The sequence below is a fragment of the Chelonoidis abingdonii genome, chromosome 23 (assembly GCF_003597395.2).
Source record: "Chelonoidis abingdonii isolate Lonesome George chromosome 23, CheloAbing_2.0, whole genome shotgun sequence".
Classification (NCBI taxonomy): Eukaryota; Metazoa; Chordata; order Testudines; family Testudinidae; genus Chelonoidis; species Chelonoidis abingdonii.
Genome location: NC_133791.1, coordinates 10,366,469 through 10,388,072, shown reverse-complemented (window position 1 = coordinate 10,388,072; position 21,604 = coordinate 10,366,469).

The window sequence follows — 21,604 nt, the reverse complement described above, 5'->3', positions numbered from 1 at the left end:
GCAACAAATAACAATAATGTGTATATGAAACTGGGACAAAACTTCTGACTGCAAACTTGCTTCACTGGAGTAAGTGCAAAGTCACCTGCTCCTGCTGCGTTTATATATAGCTAAAGAAAAAAATAAGTCCAGGGGATATTTCTTGGGTACACTGCCCAAGATAAACCCTGCCCTTTGTTTAGAACCAGAAAGTGAAACTAATTAGAAACAGAAGCAAAACTAACCAGTCTGTTTTTGATATTCTGGTAGCACCTAAAGGTCCCAGCCAAGGTTGCTGTGGATCCCTTGGGAACAGGATAGACAATGGATTGCCTGTTCCCAAAAGCTTACAGTCTAAAAACACGAGACTGACAAACAGATATAGACAAATTACGTGTTTTGTTGTTAAAAGCACAGAACTAACCTATGATCCAGTTTCCGTATTTCACAAACGGGTGTGGAAAGAAATATTGGATTAAAAACCTTCACGGTTTTTAATCCAACACCAACCTTAAATATTTTCCTCTTGACAGTCCGTCCCTTTAAAAATCAACCAGTCGGCATGGAGCAGACCCAGCACCTAGTGGTAGTGTCTGGACCGCAGTGTGCATATCAGTGTTCACAAATGGACAGTCATCTGTGACCTTCGGGAAGCTGCCAGATTTGGGGTGCACTGCGGGTTGAGGAAGGATCAGTTTTTTTAAATGGTGTGTGCGGGCATAACCCCTGAGGGAGAGCCACATCTGAGGTGGGAAGCTCTCTCTAGATTAGCTGATATTGATTTGCCAGTGCGACAGCATTGTCAGTGCAACAACAGGGAATGATGCCAATCTTCCAAAAGCTGACAGAGTGCTAGGCTAGAGTGACTGCTGTGCACCAAGGAGAGGCACTTGAGGTGCCCCAGGCAAGCAGACCACTGTGAGCAAAACTTGGATCCAAATGACCTTGAACTTGGGGGAAAGTTTATATTCCAACTCGGTAGCTGAGGCTCACTGTTAGAGTTTCTTGGGCTATTGCAATGGTGCATCGATAGGAGCAATGGGATACAGTCAAGAAGAGGTGATCGTAGTTGAATAGCAGGAAAAGATCCTAACCCGTGAGATCTACCTGCCTGTGAAAGCCAAGGGCAAAGGTTGAAGCCCCAGTGGAACTGTCCTTTATACTAAGGTCCCTTTCTGCCAGTCTGACAGCGTACAGGGAAAGTAAAATGAATGTCAAAACTTACGCTCCTTGTAATGCCTCTTTGTACTGCTAGAGAGGTGGAAAGCAGCCTTAGTATAAGACTTGGGCAACTGTAGGGTTCGTTATTTCTCTCTCTAATTTACTACACATCACCAGCCGCAGAGAGGATAGACAGAGGAGGGCGGAAGAAGTGATGAATGCAAACAGTCTTCCTTTTTGCAGACCCAACTAGCCAGCAAAGCATGATTTCCCTGTGATGCCTGGCACTGCAGCAGGAGCCGTGTCTGATGCAGGGAGGAGGGTGGAGAGGGAGGGTGTGCAGAAGAGGGATGCAGCATGAGGAATGGCTGAGACAGAGACAACCTCCCGCCCCATCCTTCTACAGCAACGGAGTTGGCTAGAGATAGTAGCAGTCTCAGGCTGTGTCCTTGGTGTGTCAGGGCAGGTGAGGCGTGCTGTGGAGAAGCGGAAGGTGCTTATAGAAAGGGGGCGTTCTGCTTGTGGGTCACAATGACTGAGCCTGCAGCAGCTGTCCCTTGGAGCACTGTGACTGCGGAGTATATGGGGTCGCTAGGCTATTGCTGTAGAACAAGTGTTACTGCCGCGTTCTACCTGTGCATTAGAGGCTGCCCCTCACCCCGTTCTGTCCTTCCTTCTGCCTGCACCAACCCCTTGGTTTGCTGAAGTGCGAGGTCCTACCTAGCTGGGCAACCACCCCCTTTCAATGAACTGACACCAGCCACATCTGCCCTTGGCTTCCCCCAAGGGGCGGTGTTGGGCTGCAGAGGGAACTGGCATCTGCCCAACCCGCGCTCTCTCTCAGCCTTTCGTCTTTGCTCATGTAACTGTCCTCGCTGCACCGGAGGTGGGAGGCCAAGAGCTCTGGAAGCAAGAGGCCTCCATTGATCCACGGGCCAGGTGCTGCAAGGTGGAGCCTGCTAGCCGCATTCTGCAGGGACCTGGGGAGAACATCCTCGCTAGGGGACGTCCCAGGGTGCTGATTCCAGGCCAGACCTCTTGGCAGCACAGCTTGCTAGCTGAGCAGAATTCTGCCTGTCTGCAGTGTTGGGAGGGAAATGTGCTGAGGCCATTGGGCTCCTTTCACAGGGTAAGCGTCTCCCTCCTCCACACAAGGGAGTTAACCCCTTAGCTCAGGCTGATGCAGTGTCACTGGGTAATGCTGGCTGAGTTTCCCTTGCAGAGATGGTGTCTGCAGTGTAGGCCAGTTATCAGTGCCGGGAGATTACCCGGGGGGTGTCGCTTGGTTCCTGGGACCCCCCTCAAAGAAAGCGGGGAGTAAGGTGGCTTGTGCAAGCATGAGGCTCGCAGAAGGACCTAGTGTGAGCTGGAGCTGGCCCTTTTGGAGTGTCGGGATGGAAGTGAAGGATAGGTGAGGGAAGAATGCTGGAGACCTTTCCTCCTGACTCCGTTTCCCTCTTTGTGTCTAAATCAGCCTGCCTCTCTACATAAGGGCACAGGCCCTGCAGACATATGCAGGTGTCTGCACCTCTGCCTGGATAACCACGTGCACACACAAGGAAACTTAATCTTCACCCCAGCTTCCTTGCAAACTCCTCTGCTTCTGCCCACACTGAGCAGAAATGCCTGCAGCCCCTGGGGCAAATGGGCCTGTTAGCACTTAGACCAGATTAATCTGAAACTGGGTGAGCCATAAAATGAGAAGCCCGTGAAGGTGTGTGTCCCTTTCTCAGAGTCCCAGCCCGGGAAGTGCTGTGCCAGCTGCCAGCAGCAGAAAGAAGAGGATAAGACAGGGAGGACCCCTTCACTTCCCTTTATGGTTCCAAAGCAGATCAGCGTAGCTGCATTAACCCATCCTTCCTGCTGCAGCCCAGTGACTCTAAGCACACACTGGGGCAAGGACACTGGGACATTTCTTTGGCTAAACACTGAGGCCGAAGAGAGGGAAAGCTAGGTTTCTTGTTCAAAAGAAGAACATTGTCCTCTATGATATGGTGCAATTTGGGCATCTCCCAGAAGAGGGCGCCAGCAGCATGTAGGACTATGAATGCGACACTGGCTTCTGGAAAAGTGCTGGTGGCTGGAAGGGTAGCGGATGCTTTTCAGTCATTCTGTCTAGAGAAAACCTTGGAAACTGCTGGGTGCTTTAAGGGATAAAGAAATTACAGTCAAATACATGTGAAAATAAAGTGTCTGTTCCGGGTACGAAGAAAACCAGAGTCTACACTGATCTCACCCGAGGGGTAAAAGTGTGCGAGATCTATTAAAGGGAGTGGAATCCGCTCCCTAGGGAAGTGGTGGAAACGGCATCTCTTGGGACACTCTAAAACTAGGCTGGTGGATAAGTGAGGTAGGGAACAAGCCTGAACTGACTGAGGAACAGGCTAGGTGACCCGCTGAGTTTTCTGCTGTCTCTTCATGTCTGTGATTGCGATATCTAGTGCAAAAATCTCATGTCCACTCACCCGTCTAGAGTATCTGATGCCAGGTCTGCAGTCTGCTCTTCTCAATATATTACATCCGGAACTAGCCAACTGCCCTGTGTGTGTGAGCCTTGTGCTTGTGAGTGACTGACGGGTGAGAGGATCAGTGTCTCCATATTGTCCTGCAGGCTCGCTCCTTGGCTGGAAAGCACAGGATTGCTGTGTCCTACATAGAACAACCCCCTTCCTTCCTTGGGGCTGCAAGGGCAGGCTCCTGTACTGCAGAGAGCTGATGGCGCAGTCAGAGTGCTCTCTCTCTTCTCCTCTGTCTGCATCTCACCAGGTTATTGCCTGCTGGGCCAGAATGACTTGACCATCATAGAAATGAGGGGAACAGAAGGGAGCCAGAGAATGTGGCCGTCCTTAAAAAGGGATGAGACATCATTTCCCACCCCCCCCTCCATGTAACAGTTCACTGACGCCGTGGGTGATGTCTAGCCCTGCTGTCATTTATTTTCTGTCTAGAATGGTTCACCAGGGCTGCACCCCAATGCACAACACTGTTGCAAGGAATTTGTCAGCAGACCACTGAGCTCTGACAGTTCCACACCAGCATTGGTCTAGGTACTTACATGTCCCTCGGTGCCTCGAGGTAGCTGAGTGCCTGGCAATTGTAATGGCTTTTATCCTCCCTGTTAGGTAGGACAGTATTATCCCCATTTCACAGCTGGGGAACTGAGCCACAAGGGAGACTAAGTGACTTGCCCAAGGTCACACAGGGAGTCTCTGGCAGAGCCTGGAACTGACATCCCCGATCTCCTGACTCCCACGGCCCCCATCCTATAGACCACACTGTGAGTGGATGCCCTTAGGAAGTGAAGGTCTCTCTGGTCCATCTGTATCCTTGCACTGAACATCTCCCCCTGCCCCCCATTCTAATCAATAGGCATTACAGGTGCTCAGTGCCTTGAAGGATTTGACCCCATTTAGGGGTCACTACCTAGTGTCTATATCAGCCTTGCTAGAAGTTTCCTCCTCATCTCCTTGCTGCTGGTTTTCTCCTGTGTGCTGTCCCTTCTGGCTGGCCTGGCAGTGGGGATGGCTGTCCTTGCACTGAGCAGTTTTGAATGTCCTTTCTATGGCAATTGATAGAAAAGAGATTCATTGCATGCAGGAAAATGGCTGAGATGTGGTGAGATTCCCCACTTGTCTGCTGGGTGGTAACTATGTGGATCTGCACTGCTCAGACCTGTACCTGGATTAGGACAGTGTCTTTGTACAGCACCTCGCCCAGCAGGGTCCTGATCCTTGACTAGGACTCCTAGGTAATACTACTGATAAAGCTGCGTACACAGCGTGAATAAAGTGCTTTATTGGGATCTTCTCTGCTTCTTTCCATGCTGGCTGGAAGGGAGGCAGACTACCCCAGGCAGGGGTGCAAAGTTTATCTCCTTCCGCCTTATACTCATGGGAGTCACCCTGTTGTTAACAAGGCCAAGAAGGCTGCTCACCTGGATAAGACCTGTAGGATGGACCATCTGTTACTCTTTTGCAGCCACTGGAAGCATTACCTACTGGCTAGAGCAGGGGGATCGATCTGCTAGGAGATCTGAGTTCTATCTCTGGCTCCATCACTGACTCACTCCTTTTCCTTCGGAAAGTCACTTAACTTCTCTGCCCTTCAGATTACCCATCTGTAAAATGGGGATGATACCCACTGGATGCTGTGTTAGCTAACTAGCTACATAGACATTTTGGAGAGGAGGCACTATGGTCTCCACTATGGCCCTGCTGATCTAAAGAGCTTATGAGAGACCATTTTTCTCTGCTAGTATTAAACAGGTTCTTTGGAGGTGGAATTGTGTAGTGATGGGATTGGAAACTGAATCTGAGTTGCTGCATATTGGCAGGGGTTTAATTACAGCAGGGTGAATAGAAGTGAGTGCTAGCAATGATCTGGGAGATGTTCCATTTTGCTGCATTGGAGGATTTTTGTTTCCTCTGTTCTCCTTAATTAAAATATGGCTTAAACCCCACAAAGGACAATGTAACTATTTTCCACCAGCATCACCCTTGATTTTATTTATTTATTTTTAATCCTTTGTGTTTAGCTAGGTGGCCCTTAGGGAGAACAAAGCACGTCTTTGGCAATCGGTGAGAATGACCAAGCATCTGCACACAGCACTCTGACAAACATGGCTACCGGGCAGATTCTGTCACATATCAGACCTGGGGGCAGGGATATGGACTAGTTAAACATTTTATTAAAGCTAATGTTAAAATTATATAATACGCGGGTTGAGAAAAGAGTGTCTATACATCTGAGTATAGTGCTTAGATTAGCCACAAATACAAAGTTTGTTTTTAAAGTCATAAGCTACATATAGTGCATAATCAGCAGTAACCCAAATTTAGGTGAATACATTTAAGAATACAGTTTAGATATTAGCATCCCAGTATTCGGGTACATCGCTCCTGAAAAGTTATACAGAGAGTTGGCTGTGGAAAGCACATACTGTATATCAATGAGTGAAGATTGTTCCTCAGTAATTGAGAATGTAGGTAGGTTGTCTATTTAGAAAATACAGTCCATGAGGAAATATTTCAGTTACTTTCCCCACTAGGCTTCTCATCCCTCCTGGTAGTGCTCATGTGTAGGTGTCCCTGGACCATCTGATGGCATTTCACACCATAAGTTCCTGCATCAGCCAAGTGTAGCATTGACCACATCAGTATTTGCTCAATACTCTGCTTGTCAAAGCTGCTCCCGGAACCAATTTCTTTAGGGTTGGTCTCCCTTCCCAGTGCTAGCCTAGCCTGCCCCTGCTTAGCTTGGAGGAGGACAGCTTGAAGCACTGTGGCCACATCATGTAGTTCTGAGCATCTTGTCTGTTTCACACAGCTTCCAGCTGTGTATTTAATAAGAGGAGAAGTTCATCCTTGATGTAACAACTTCTGTTGTCAGGTGGGTTACACCAGGGCTACCTTTGGCCTAGGACATTCCCAGCACTTTGTTTTGCTGATTTGTACCTGATGGTTTGAGTCTCACAGCAGAGGCCTGTCTGGAGCTTGCAAAAGCAACGCCTCCTCCCTGAGTTCCAAGGGGCTGCAATTATAGGAGGGAGAAAGGCAGTGGCCTGATTTCACAGAATGAATGCAATGGACCAAAGTCATCCCAGGTGTAAGCCCATCAGATTCTGTGCGTATGTGGAGAAGAGGGAAGAGAAATCTAGAGCATTTCCCTTGTTTGTCCAGCGTTCGAGATTGGCACATGAGGCTCGATACCAAAGTCGGCCTCTCCCCCAAAGCATGTAGCTGATTCCCTGACCTGCGCAGTTATCCTGGGGGCTTGGATGCTTCAGAGGCCTTGGATTCCACCCCTGCTGTCTATTCCCCTTCATGGTGCTGCTTAACAACTTCTGCACACAGTGTGGCACAGTGCATTATGTGTGCACAGTATCCAGGATGCAGGTGTGGATCAGCTCCCCTGTGGGGACCCATCAGACCTACAGCAGAAGAAAGTGCTCCCTAGGCAGGGACAGCTTCATGCAGGGCTTAGCTCAGCTCCCCAGGCCACCTCAGGAATATATATTTCCCCCACTCTCTGAGGCCACATCTCTGTGCACAGTGCCCTGGATTCTCGAGAGCAGCCATAGCAAGGCCTTGATTCCCAGAAAGAAACATTCATCCAGCAAGACAGTGGTTAATGACTTTGCAGCCAAGCACACACTCCAACCCCCTGCTAACCCTGAGTGCTGCAGATATAATGCCTTTGCCTGCCCCTTTAGGGAAGGGATTACTCTGTAACCACCCTTCTCTCTGGCCAGCGTGACTTGGGAGTGCTCCAGAGTAGTCCCACCTGGCAGTTGCTGGTTGGAGTAAAGATTGTTGTAAGTGGATTATGTTCTCTAGCCCTTCACTGGTCCCATTTCTAAGGCTCCAAATGATGGGGCTTCTACCCACTAGCTCCCTGGGGGAGGCTCTCTTTGGGCCCCATCACTGATTCAATGGGGGCTACCCCTCAGCCCTCTAACCCAGAGTGAGGTCTGCTGCCTGATGAGAGTCTCTCCCCCCAAACTACCAAGGAGGGTTTCTCTAAGTGCCAAGTGGTCGACAGTCCCCATCCCTGGTTCACCTTGCACCTGCCGGAGTTCCAAGAAGGAGGTTGGTTGTGAGACCGATGGAGATGATTTCTGACTTCTGCATTCGCCAGCTGGTTGAATGTTCTGTGTTACGCCCTAATAGAGGGGGCACTGCTGCAATGGAAAAGGTAAAACAAGTCATTGAAGTCTGTCTCGTTTGCGCTAAGGATTTGACAGCCCTGTTGGTTTCCCCGAGGTGAAAGTAGCTTGGCCATGACCGTGACTCACTGATGAAACATTCCATTGAGCCTGCCTGATTGCAGGCAGGATGTCCTGAAAAGTCCGTTTCACCACCGTTCGGGTGGCTACTTGTGCTGTGACAGCAGACGCTCTAAGATCTTCAGTGCCAATATGTGCTACTGCCTTCCTATCTTCTGTATTCGCTCAACACTCACTTGTCAAAGCTGCTCCCCAAACCAATTTTTTTAGGATTGGTCTTCCTTCCCAGTGCTGCAGGCGCAACTCTGTTAGCTGGTGCAATTTCAGTTTGAGCGATTCCCGCAAGCTGCATGATCATGGAAGTCCACTGCAGTTCAACACTCTCCTTTGCACAAGGCCGTTAAATCTGGCTTTACCATAGACCTGTCTACGTTTATTGAACAAGGCTTGAGACAAAGATTGAAGTTAAGGCAAGGATAAGGATTTGGAAATATGAGCTTACCAGTAAAAGAAAAGCATAAGACACAAATTATAGCCATAGTCTCTTACCCCTGAAGGTCCCCCATCTCAGACTCTTCTTGGGGTTCTTTTGTCTTTGTAATCCTCCAGCCTGCCCCTGGGCCATGGTCCATAGATGTCTGTTGTTCTCCACACTCAACTGAGACTCTCACGCCTCAGGTGGAAGTTTCAGTTCCAGCCGTCGTGGTACACAATAGCCTACATGTTAAATAATGCTCAGATGGCTTCCCCACAAACACCTTGCCATAACCATGGCAATCATCTCGTTCTTAGCTTTCAGCAGAGGCCACCCATGACCCCCTGGGGTGAAATATACCCCAGGGGTGAAATACCTCCCTGGGGATGTTCGGGCGTGTCTGTCACACTTGCTAGCAGGTGCAGGGGGAATACCCCTTTGGCAGGTGAGTGCTGAACTCTCATCCTCTGACTACAGTAGGCTGAACCTGCAGCTAGAACAGAATTGCTACCAGATGCTGCTGCTGCTGCTGCTGTTCTTCTTTCAGCCAAACACATCTAGACTGAGCTCTGGATTGTCAATGGGAGCGCGACTGTGACATTGTTGCTGCCCAAAAGGGGTTAAGGAATCTATTGCCCGTAGCATGCCAGGGGGCCAGTTTTCCTGCAGGGAATTGGGCCTGTATTGTGGCAGGGTGCCAGGATGTCTATGGGGAGACTGGATTTGCTTGCGTTAAAATGTGTGCAGTTTAAAGAGATCATTCAGCTTAATCTCTCTCAGCTGTGAAATAAATCAAGTGGTGCCGTGCTAACAAGCTTCTGGGCAGTGACCAGAGTTTTTTCTCATCCCTGCCTGGATACAACAGCATTCGCTGCTAAGGGGCGAAGACAGGTAGCATCCCCTGCTATTGAAAATGGCTTGAGGATGTCTTAGACAGCCATACTTATTCCTGCCCAATTTCAAGCATTTGGCCTCAAACTCAAGATTTTAGGAGAGCTTTTGGACCTTTCCCTGAGTTCTCCTGACTTCTGCTGATGTCAGCCTCACAAATCCATGTGCAGAATAGCTGGAGATCATGAAGGCTCAATTGGCTGCAGGTTCGTCAAGTGGGGATGCCCATTCTGTGCTGCTGGAATAGATCCTCAGCTGTACATTGCAATGTTGTTGCTTGTCTAGGAATCTGCATCTGAGCTGGGATAAAGAGGGGCATGGGCTCTCCAAGCACGGAGGGAAGGAAAGCAACAGCCCATCCAGTACCTAATGATACCTGAGTACCAAAGCAGGGATTCCTACTTCCCATCTCCTTGCAATGTGCTTCCTGACAGGCCGCTCTTAATCCCTTTTCTTCCTAGCAGGACACATTTTAATTTTCTGTCTTGCGTTGTTAGTTCGTCGGAGGCAGAGCAGCGTCAAAGTGGAGTTGACCCACCTCCAGGGCAGAAACTGGCTCTTTCGAGAGGTACGGTGGAGGGCACATATGGGAGGAAACAGGGCTAGGAACGCACCCTATCTCAAAGGGAAGGAACGCTTCAGTGCAGAAAACTGATGCCTGAAATCTGGTGAGGGGCTCTCTGTGGGATCAGTGAGTCACCCTCTCTCCTGCTGCGCTCTCTCCTCTAAAAGTGGACCTGGCTAGGGTAGAGTCCAAGTTGCTGATTCTCAGACAGGAAGGATGAATCAGACTCGCCTGTGATTGCCGTGCGAAGAGCTGAGCAAACGTCCATCCCCTTCCAAGTCTCTGCATTTCACAAAAGTTTCATGCCTAAAGAAATGCCGGAATCATTTGTGACTGTAATGGGATAAGTTCATCTATGTGTCATGTCTCTGCTGAAGTCAGTGGGGTTGCGTGGGAGGCGAGGACTTGACCCAGTATATAATATATCCTATAGCCTAAAATATTTAAAGGTGACTAGTCTCTTATGGGTGCTTCTTTCTTTTCTTAGCCCAAATGTTTTTGAAAGGGGTCGATTTTCAGAGGGTGGGTGCTCAGCATTCTCTCAATATCTGCTCCTTTTTAAGGTGTCTCAAGTTGGGCACTCAAAATCAGTGGCGGCTTTGGCAAATCTAAGCACAACCCCACCCCCCAGTGAGCTTTGAGTCCAGGTCACTAGATTGCATGTCTCATCCCCACAAACCATTGAAAACAAGGGAAGAAGTAATTAAATAATGCACTACTCATCCCCTCGTCAGTTCCTTTTCTCAACCTCAGTTACTTTCCTTCCGCTGCCCCCCAGAACCACATCTCTGCCCTCATCCTGAGAGCCCAAACAAGCCCCCTTGAACTCTGACCTTGTTTGTTGATGACATATTCCTTGCCTAGGTGACTAACACAGGGGTGGCGTGGCTTTCGCAGATGACAACGGGTGTACCCTGTGGGTGACTCTTGCATTGGTTTGTCTAGGCCAGTGGCTCTCAAACTTTTTGTACTGGTGACCCCTTTCACACAGCAAGCCTTTGAGTGCGACCCCCCCCCCCATAAATTAAAACACTTTTAAATCTATTTAACACCATTATAAATGCTGGAGGCAAAGCAGGGTTTGGGGTGGAGATTGACAGCTCACGCCCCCCGTGTAATAATCTTGCGACCCCCTGAGTGGTCCTGACCCCCAGTTCGAGAACCCGTGGTCTAGGCGAGGCGCAGTGCAAGAGTGCAGATGGTGACTGCAACATGCTTCTTACATTTTTTCCTGTAGTGCCTGGGGAGGGAAAGGGTGTGAATGGTGATCAAAATTAGCGAGTGTTCAAAGTCTTTTTCTAAATGTCAAGTTTAGAGGCAAAATCCACATTTGTGGCTGCACTGGTGTATTTATATTTATGGGAAGACTTAAGGCTGCAGACTGGGGTGGGAAAGATGTGGGAAGGAAGTTTTTGGGGCGCTAACGTACGAGTTCTATCAGTGCCTTGACACAGAAGCACTGGCCTCCCTAAGCCACCTGCATAGAAGCATCTCCTCTCTTCTAAGCCATCCCTGTTAAGCCCCTCCTGCTTCTATCTCCTCCCAAGCCAGAGGTCATCCACTCGTTGCAGCTGGCTAGCCTCCCTCCCTATCTTGCTAGAGGTATTCACGGGGCATTCCAGTGAGTCAAAGAGCTGATCAGGGGAAAGCAAAATACCAAACTTTGACAAAAAATGAAAACTTCCCTGAATTTCCTCCCCCCACCCCCCGCCACGGCCCCCTGTAGTTAGGGACACCAAATGGCAGCATTGGGGGAAATGGGAGAAGCTACTAGATCTTGGTAAAAGTCAGTTAGTTGCCCTGAAATAAGAGGAGTGACTCTTTGTAACAAGTTTTTAACAGTGGACTGAGTGGAGTTTGCAGAGAGGGGAGTTGTTGAGCTGCAGGACTCCAAGACACAGGGATTGGGAGGCAAAAAAAAAAATTGTTAAAGGGTAAATGTTATGTGTTCTGAAAATAACTTCCATAGAAAACTCCTCTGCCTTCTGAATTTAATCCTTAGATGTGGCACGCACTCTCACTCTCTTCATTAATATGTAACATGGGGAGGGCTTGTAGCTTTGCTTGAAGTAGAAATTCCACTGAAGCCTTATCTGTGGAGTCACTACCAACTCGTGTGTGTGTGTTTCTCCTCTTCTTCATTAACACACTAGAGCTGACTGGGAAAAGATTGGGGGGGGGGGCGGAGCCAGGGAAGAGTTCGGACAGCCCATCGAGCAGCAGCTGAACCATGGGATTTGGGGGGTCGGGTGGGGGGGGGGGGTTGGTTTGGTGGATTTTCCCTGCTGAAGAACTTTGATTCTGTCAAAAAAAAAAAATCAAAAACCAAAAAAACCCCACCCTGAAAAACTGACAGATTTCCAGTTTTCAGCAATCAAAAATCAAAATATTTTCAGGAACTGAAAACTACCTCCCACAAAATTGTCTTCTGATAAAGAATCCAAACATTTTGAGGACAGTGGACACGTTGCCTGAAAATTTTTAATTGGTCAAAAATCCAATTTTTGCATCTGAACCCCCCCCCCCCCCAAAAACGTTTTCATGGAAAATTATAGACCAGCCCTAATCAGCCCCAGCTCTCATAGCAACTATACATAAAAGAAGCTGGGTGTGTGTGATGCTAACAAACTCCTAGCATCCAAGACTTGGGCTAGTCAAGTCAGGCAAGATCAGTACTCTTGGTCCACTTGTCCTGAGCCCCCTTATAGCCAAATTCTGCCTCTGGCTGTACCCATGGTACCTGGGGGCTGGCCAGGCGTAACAGAGAGTAGAATTATTCCATATGGTAATTTCTGTTATGTACTTCACAGGCAGCAGTCATGGTATCTCCATCTCCTTGAAGAATCTGTCATGCAGCCCAACTGGTCCGACTCTTAATTTCTTCCTAATGTCTAGGCTAAAGTTCTCTACCCTCAGGGTCCTCCATTACTGCTTGTTCTGTGCTCTTTGGAGACTGAGTAATTCCCTTCTTTCCGTTAAGCTGTTACCTGGATGGTGTGACTGTGTGTGTGTCTTGTCTGTCTGTCTCTCTGTTCTGCATTCTTCTCTCCTCTTTACTGGAGCGTATGTCACTGTACCTAACTGGATATATATCCTAGATCTTGTGATTGCAGACTGTGCTCCCTTTTTGTATGCATTTCTTGATGGCTTGTTCCATGTTTATAATGAATACGGGACTTCCTGCTGATGGATTTTGTCTGTTCTGGGTTTTTTGGGTTGTTTTTTTTTGGTAGTTTTAGTCTTTAGCAAATTATGGCTCCATTTGAGTGTAAGTTGAACTAATTTTGTAGGATTTGTTTTTAAATTGGGGGTTTTAAAATATTTTTCCTCCAATTATATCAATTCCCCCCCTACACACACACACCCTTCCCTTAGGATCAACTCCCAGCAATTTGCAGTGATCCCTCTGGCCAATTTTGAATGTTGAGAAAACTGCAAACCTTGGGTCATTTTGGTGTGTGTGTGTGTGAGATCTTCAGTATAAGCTGCTTCTATGAAACTCACAGTAGGACAGCTGCAGGTCTGAGAGTGAGGCATGTTGAGGTGGAAAACAGTGGGATCAGCCCCCCAAGTGCAAAGATTCTCCACTGGTCCAGGGTCTGCGATGGGCAGGGGCACTATGATGAAGGAAGTTTCATTTTTATTCAGTCCACGGAATCCTACCTGTCTGCACTGGGGGAAGGAAGAGAAATGCTAGTTCACTAAGATGAACTATTTCCATGGAGGGGCTCTTCATAGCTTAATGGACTTCTTATAAAACCATTCCTGGAAGGGGGAATCGTAGACTTTAAAGATGGAAGAGCCCTAATAGGTGACATAAGCCAGTGCTGGACTGCCTCATTGTGTATCTGCTACTATGTCCTATCTAGGTCCTACAATCCCTCTCCAATGAGACTCTAAATCTATCTATATACACACCTAGTAACTGGAAAGAGAAGGGTGGGTTCAAGCCCTTGCACTGGAAACCCAGAGAGGAATCTTTTGGTTGCAATTTTTATAGACATTCTAAAAGCGAAACAAGCCTGAAATTCACACTCATGGAAACTGCACTTGGTTCCCCCTCTTTCAGCTCCCCAACTCTCTCCTTATCTCTGGACTGGAGAAGCCGGAGGGGTGGGGGGATGTCCCACAACCTTGGCAATCCCTCCCTTTTGCCCTTGAAGTTCTGAGCACCAGTAGCTCTCAAGCTGCCTTTTCCCTGCGCTCACACAGGCTTGCACTCCCCAGGAGGCTGCATTCCCCTTTAAAAGTCCCAGCACATGCTGATCTGCGGAGCTCCTGCAGGCTGTGTTGCGGCACTGGGGAACTCTGCTGAGCTGTGCAGTTTGAGCTGCCAGAGATCCCGAACAATGTCACTGTGATCAGAAGGCACTGCAGCACTCAACTTTCCCTGGCGCTCTCCTCTTCGCTCTCCTTCACCGCCAGCTTTCCCAGGGCACCAGGAAGGTAGAGCAAAGCAAGTAAGTGCTACAGCCCCTTGGTAAACTCCTGCTTCTCTTGAATCCTGGCCATAGGTCCAGATATTCCAGGGTTTAGCTCTCTCATTCCAGTGGAGCCTGGTGCCTGTGCTTTAATCTCTCTGTGGTCACTGAGAATGAATGTCAGGCATCAGCTTCACCAGCAAACTGTTCTGGTGAACTTCGGTGCAGTCTAGCCAGTTGACAGCAAAGGCTTCCAAATTCTCTCCATTTTGGCAAATAAGATGACTGTGCACAGAAGTCTTATTCACTGGTGATGTATTGGAAGGTACCTTTCTCCTGCTATGGGTCACCGTCTGTGCAGTTTAAATGCTTTTTTTTTTTAGATGATCAGTGTCTTAATGTCATTACAACCTTGGTACCTATAGCTGGGACTGGGTCTGAACAAGCCTCTGTCCCTTTGCAAGTCATAGTCATAGGGAATTAGCAGAGAGACCAGCTTCAAGGAGGGTTAGTGTCCAAATAAGTATGGATGATCGTTGCGGCCCGACCGCTTCAGTGGGATTTTTATTTATTGCTGCTTAAAATCTCATGGTTGGGTGTTTTTTACATTGATGTAATTTAATATATATGGATGGATTTGACGGGCCAGACCCTGCGCTCCGTTACACAGCTGTGCAAAAGCCGAGTAACTCAGTTGAAGTCACTGGAAGTTATTCCAGAATTGCACTGAGAGCAGAATCCAGCCTAGCGGCCTTGTTACTAAAGAAAAGTAAATGTGAACATCCTCTGATGTGGAGGTGGCGGAAATATCAGCCTTCTGAGAAAGCAGAGGGGAAGGCTACTGCAGCTGTGTGTCTGAAGGACTCTAGTAATTAGCCGTGTGTGCTGCAATTGCTTTTCGTGACAATGAATGAGGGGTAGCGTGCTCAGCGCCGAAGTATCTTCCCTCCGCCACTTCACTATGGGAGCAAAATGAGTGAGAGAAGAAAAGTGTGTTGTTGGCTGAGTGGCAAGAGGTGGAGAGTGTGGGAGGAGGGAATCCTGTGGAACCTGATGGATCAATTGCTCACGTGCAGGTCTGAAACTCGGGTTCCCTGCACTGTTGGTTTGGTGATGTCATTGCTGCAGTATGTCTTGGCAGTTTGCTTTTTCCAGTTATTAAAGCCTCCAATGTGAGTGCACAGTGTGTGGCTTTACGCTCCTGTTCCTGGAGAAATCCCTGTATTCTCCCTGTTACGGGGGTCTTTAAACAAAATGGGTCAAATTCAACCCTGGTGCAACTCATCTTAAGTCAATACATTCCCATGCAATACATTTCAATGCTGCTGAAGTCAATGGTGTTGCACCGAGGAGGAATTTGGCCCTCTTTTAATGCAGAATGATATATACCTACCTCTGTCTGCAGGCTGTGTTCTCCTTGTAGCTATGGGAGGCCATCTGTGGTACCTAGCTTTAGTGCATTGAAGACTGATTGGTCTCCCTCTCTCTCTCTCCTGTAACCGGGCAGGATTAGGAAGTGGCTTCACTTGGGCTTGTCTGGGCTTGTTCAGGCCTCAGCCTGCCTCTGTCGGTGATCAGAAGGAGCAGGGTGGCTCTAAAGGAAACTTGCCTCATATAGCTTTGCAGCCACTGTGCTGACTTGAGAGCTTTGGAAAAGCCACCCACAGAAATCTACTGCCCTTCTGCTTGCTCCTCTGTCCAGGTAAAGAAAGAGAGAGAGAGAGTGAGTGTGAGTGTGTGTGTGTGTGTACGCGTGCGCGTGCACATATAACATACTCTGTGCACATGCCTGCTTTACACGTACTGTATGTGACTGTGTATGTACTGCATGCAGTGGGGACTGCATGAAGTCAGAAAGGGTCTAGGATCTCTAAGCCACCTGGGAAGAGTTTACACAGTAATGCTCTTCAGCCCGTCCCTACTACAGGATTAGGGAACTCCCTTCTGGGATCCTACCCTCCTTTCTGCCCCTTCACCTTCCCCAGATCCCCTGCTTCCAATCTCGAAGGTCAGCGAGGGGTCTGCGTGAACGCGCACAGGGAGGGATGATGTGGAGTCTCGGAGGAAAGGCTCTCGGTGGTGAGCAGAGGGACATCCCCAGAGGTGCAAGTGGCAGGAGGGAAGCTGCTCTACATCCCCGGTTTTTAGAAGGGGCCGAAGCAGTTCTGTCTGCAGGGAGGAGAATCTGAATGTTCCTTGGGGCTGCCTGAGTTTGGCAGGAGAGAGGGGGCTTGCCTGGCGTCGGTGCTCTTGCCCTCTGCTTCTGGGATCTGAGGGCAATGTGATTTTTATGGAGGATTTGCTCCTGGTGTCGCTGGCCCCACGGCTGCTTTTATGAACTGCCTTTATCTGGGGATGTGTCATGTCCAGAACTGATTCTGTTCAGCCTCCTGCTCCTTGCAAGGAGCAACATTGTACCCCATGGACTTTTCAGCAGCTCGTTCTCCCTCCCTGCTTTGCTTTTCCTGGCAGCGGTCCCTGCTCCATCAGCTTGTCCCGATATTTGTTTGGAAGCTGAATCTCTGGGAATAATTGTGTCTGTGCCCTGTGATCAGATGCCACTTGTGACTAAATGCTGACGTCCCTGTCATTCTGAATCCTGGCTAGCTGAAACCTTCCCTTATCGGGCACGCCCTGTATTGCCTACCTGTTTATCCCAAGGTTTCAGGTGTCTATGCATACCTCCAGTGGGATTCTGTGGTATCTAGGTGGCTATTAGATTACACAGGAGACGAGTTCACATGGGAAAGGCTTAGAGCAGACAAGAATTCAAAAGACAGCAGGAGCCATTTCAGACCAATGCAAGACAGCGTCACTCCATTGAAACCAACTGGAGTTACCCCGGCTTACCTCAGTGCTGCATGGTCTCTGAATGCTCATTAGATGCTAATTCAGACTCTTTGCCTTTCCTCTCTCTGAGTCCAAAACCCATTGGAGCTGAGTGTGCAGATATTTCTGCAGAGGATCGTTCCTCTGGGATTTGGGAGGCATCTCCAGTACCACCCTCTGCCTACGTTCTTGTAATGCCTGATCTTGGCACTGCCCAAAAAACGTGCTTTATTCATCTTATTAAAGATCTCTTGGGATCCTTTTGCTATTTCTCTCTCCCCCCACCCCCATGCTGTTATTTCTAATGTTGGATCTAAAATCTGTTTCTCCTTAAGTACACTGTTTCACCTCTTCCTCCCCTTCCCCCATTTCACTTGTACCTGCATAAACTGGTTTGTTATTGTAGGGTTTCTCTGCGGTGTGGTTCTATACACACCGGTGGGTTTGTGAGGTTTCTCCCAGAGGCAGGCTGATCTGGATGTAGGTTTATTGTAGAGCTGATCCCTGTTGGCAGCGGGAGGAGTGAGGTAGGTTGGGGTTTGTTTGTTTTGGTCGGTGGTTTGGTTTGGGTAAATTTGGTTTGGTTTGGTTTGTGTAAAATTGGTTTGCGTAAATAAAAGGAGAAAAAAATTCACTGAAACACTTAGTTCCTGCCTTTGCAAAACATGCTTCACACTCAGCATGTGTAGTTTCCCCTCCTAGTGGCTGGGCTACTAGAGGATAATGATCTACTACTGTTATTGGTAGCAGTAGAGTAGAGGTCAGTGTTATGCTGAAGATCCCAGATTCAAGCCCTGTTGCTGACCCATGTGAACCAAGGGTTGTTCCACTTGCACAAATTGACACCTTTGCAAACAGGCAGAAGGAGTTTAGCTGGGGCCTTGCAGCCTTTTCATTCCTACTGATGGTGTTAGGCAGTGTAGTTATAACTGCGTTGGTCCCAGGATTAGAAAGATAAGGTGGGTGAGGTGCTATATTTTACTGGACCAACTTCTGGCAACAGCTGCCCTGCATAGCATCATGGAAGATATCACCTGTAGCTGTCTGAAATGGAAACTCACTCCATGAAGAAAAAGGAAGCAAAACTTAACAGCAACATCTACTTCCTGAGCAAATGCAAGAAAGAAATGCAAGAAACATCATCCCCCGAGATCTCACCATCTATACCCCTCACAGAAGCTGGTCTAAGAAGAGATATTACCAGGCCTGATGACAGCAATTCCGGGCCTCAGGGCAGAACAGTCAATGGGCCCCCTAGAAAGGGATGTGCCAGTCCAGCTGCCTTCGCTGCCACCAATACCATCCTGCACATGCCTAGGAGCCAGGGCCGGATTAACCTTTTGTGGGCCCGGCACGAAACATATTTGTGGGCACCCATGGGTGCAATGGAGCATGGTGCAGGGAGGTCAGTACCCGGAGCAAGGGGCCGGCCAGGGGCAATGGGGCACGGCACGGAGGGAGCAACCCCGATCTGCCCAGCCCAGTGCGAGGCCACTGTTTACAAACTGGCAGCTGCCAAGTGCACACTGGCCCACCTAGCCCTGTGCTCCCATCTGGGGTGGGCCCATGCCATGCCACACAGCCCCCCTACCCAACCCCTCCACCTCCCTATGCCCAGCATTCCCCGGACCCGCTAAGCTGAGCGCCCCCCCCCACCTGCAGCCCATCACAACTGCCCAGCGCTCTACATACCACCATCCCTACCGAGCACTCCCCTCACCCACAGCCCCACCAAAACTGCCCAGCACCCCACACAGACCCCCGCCACTGCCCACCACCCCAACACACACAGATCTCCCCCACCCTGTACTACCCAATGCCCTTCCCCACAGCCCCACCATACAGCTACACAGCACTGCACACAGACCCCTGCCACTGCCCACCACCCCAACACACACAGATCTCCCCCACCCTGTACTACCCACTGCCCACCACCCCAACACTCACAGGCAGCCTCCACTGCCCATCACCCCCATCACCCTCCCACTGCCTAGCACCCGCTCACAGACCCCCCCCTAGAGACCCACTCCCCCATGCCCTGCCCCACGGCCACACTCACTGGCTCTGCTGAGCCAGCGCAGAGCAGGGATCACCCCTCCCAGCACAGTCATAGGGGGCAGAACACCTGAAGCTTGGGAGCACAGAGCGGTCCCATCCCCCGGGGCCTCACCCAGCCCTACCTGCCAGGCGCTGGTGCCCACAGTGGAGAAAAGGCATTTCCTTGCAGGAGCAGGGCAGCCACTGACTTTCTCAGCCCGCCACTTCTGCAGACCAGGCCCTGCAGCCTGCCTGGGCGATTTAAAAGGGTCTCAGGCTCCTTGCTGCCACTACTGTGGCAGCAGTCGGGACCCCCCAGGCCCTTTTAAATCGCCCAGTCATCTGGGCAATTGCCCCCCCCCCCTTTGGGTGGGCCTGGATATTACCTCACGCACCTTGTCTCTCTACATGTAGTGCTGTCAGTGGTGTTGGGCAAATATAGCTCAGCTCTTTTCCCCGAGGAGTTTGTGATCTACTGGTATTTGCAATGCAGCCCATAGCAGAGTGGTGAGAAGGCATTAATCACAATACTGCGTGGGCTCCTAGAGCATCCTTGACCCTGTAGAACTCCAAGTGCTTTTTGGAGTTGGGGTTGGGCTGGTCTAGGCATCTGGGACAGTCTGAAAGGCTGCCTGCTGCAAGCTACCACAGGAAAAGGGAGCAGGTAGATGGCAAATGGAGACACTGGGGTGGGACTAAGAGGAGATGAGGAGAGAGGCCAGAATGGAGTTCTGCAAATGGGGAGTAGAACCTGGGACCTGCTACAGAAGTGGGGAGAGAGAGAGTGTGTGTGAGAGAGTGTGAGTGATATCCTGGATCAGAGTGTCCCTGGGGATGGGGTCAGAGTTTTGGTTCTGTCTCTACCCAAACTCAATTGCAAAACATATTCTTTCTAAAGAGGCTACTGATTCCAAGTATGTGCAGGGACCGAGAGGCAAAAGACTCTGGTTTTGGTAACACAAGGCCTGATTACTATTTCCCCCCCACCCCACACACACACATACACCCCGTCCAGAAGGGCTGAGTGCCTGCAGCTCTCACTGACTTCAGGAGGAGTTCTGAGCACTCAGCCTTCTGGAAAGTGAGGCTTCGGATCTATTTCTTAATGCAGGTAAAAAGTTATGTGACTATTAAATGACTGTGGAATGCCTAGGCACAGAGAATAGAAGGGGAGAGGTGAACATTGAGAGTCCTTGCCGCAGTAATTTACATAGCCAAATTCAACAGTGATTTCAGTGAAGTTACACGAGGGATACTTGGGTCTGTCCTGACTCCAGATTAAAATTCCCTTAAACTAGTTTGGTGTTTGTGTTTTTTGTTTTGTTTTGTTTTGTTTGTTAATATTCCTCTGATCTCCACAAAAATAAAACCTTTGTGACAATAACCTCCATCTAGGGAGAGTTTCAAATACAGGCAGGGGCGGCTCTAGCTTTTTTGCCGCCCCAAGCATGGCAGTCAAGCAGCCTTCGGCGGCTTGTCTGCGGGAGGCCCCCGGTCCCACGGATTCGGTGGCTTGCTTGCGGGAGGTCCTCCAGTCCCATGGCTTCGACCTATCCACCGAAGGCAGGCTGACTGCCGCCCTCGCAGGAACCAGCAGGGCGCCCCCCACGGCTTGCTGCCGCAGGCATGCACTTGGAGCACTGGTGTCTGGAGCCCCCGCTGAATGCAGTGTCAGCTCTTTTGACAGTCACTAACTGGGGAAATAGCACAGGCAGACAAGTTAATACCTGATACAATGCTTCATGAATAAGCCATTACAATAGTTTATTCACAGCAGCATCAAGTGTTACCTTGCTCTCTGTTGTCAGGCATTGGGTATTACCCACGGCGTGTGGCCAAGCTGATAACACAGGTGAGATAATTTGTGGCTTTAATGGCATTAATGAGAAAGGGAAACAATGAAACCGCTCCCTCTACTCCTTTAAAAGTAGAGGGAAGGGGAAATTCAACCTCTTATGGGAGTTACCTGTATACCCCTCTGAACCAGAATCACCCCGCCTTCTGCTCTTGAAGTGTAGGAGATGAGGGAATTCCCACACCCTCAAAACGAAGTGCAGAAAGGACCTTGGTTTTAACATTTTTTCAAAAGATCCTGACCCCGGAACCTATAAAGGTCTCTGTTTTATTGTCTAACGAAGATGATGGGCTGAGTTGTACCTGCGGGGATTTGAACCTGTGTTTATGGGAAGTCCAGATCTTGCAAGTTGAGGGCAAAATTTTCAAGGGCTCCTATGTGACTAAGGAGACAAAGTCTCATTTTTAAAGAGACTTAGACATTTTGGGAGCCAGTGTCTTAGTGAAAGGCAATGGGATTCCATTTCCTAAATCCCTTTGGTGCTCTTGCAAATGTAACCTTGACCACTTAGAGTGGGATTTTCCAGAGTGTCTGTTCTGTAGGTTCTTATATTGCTGTCATTGCCATGGTATCTGAGTGCCTTGTGTTCCTTGAGGGCTTTTGAAAAAATCTCACCGGTATCTTCCCCCTGGAGGCAATGCTGTCATCCCAAGAAGTGCAGCTGGCG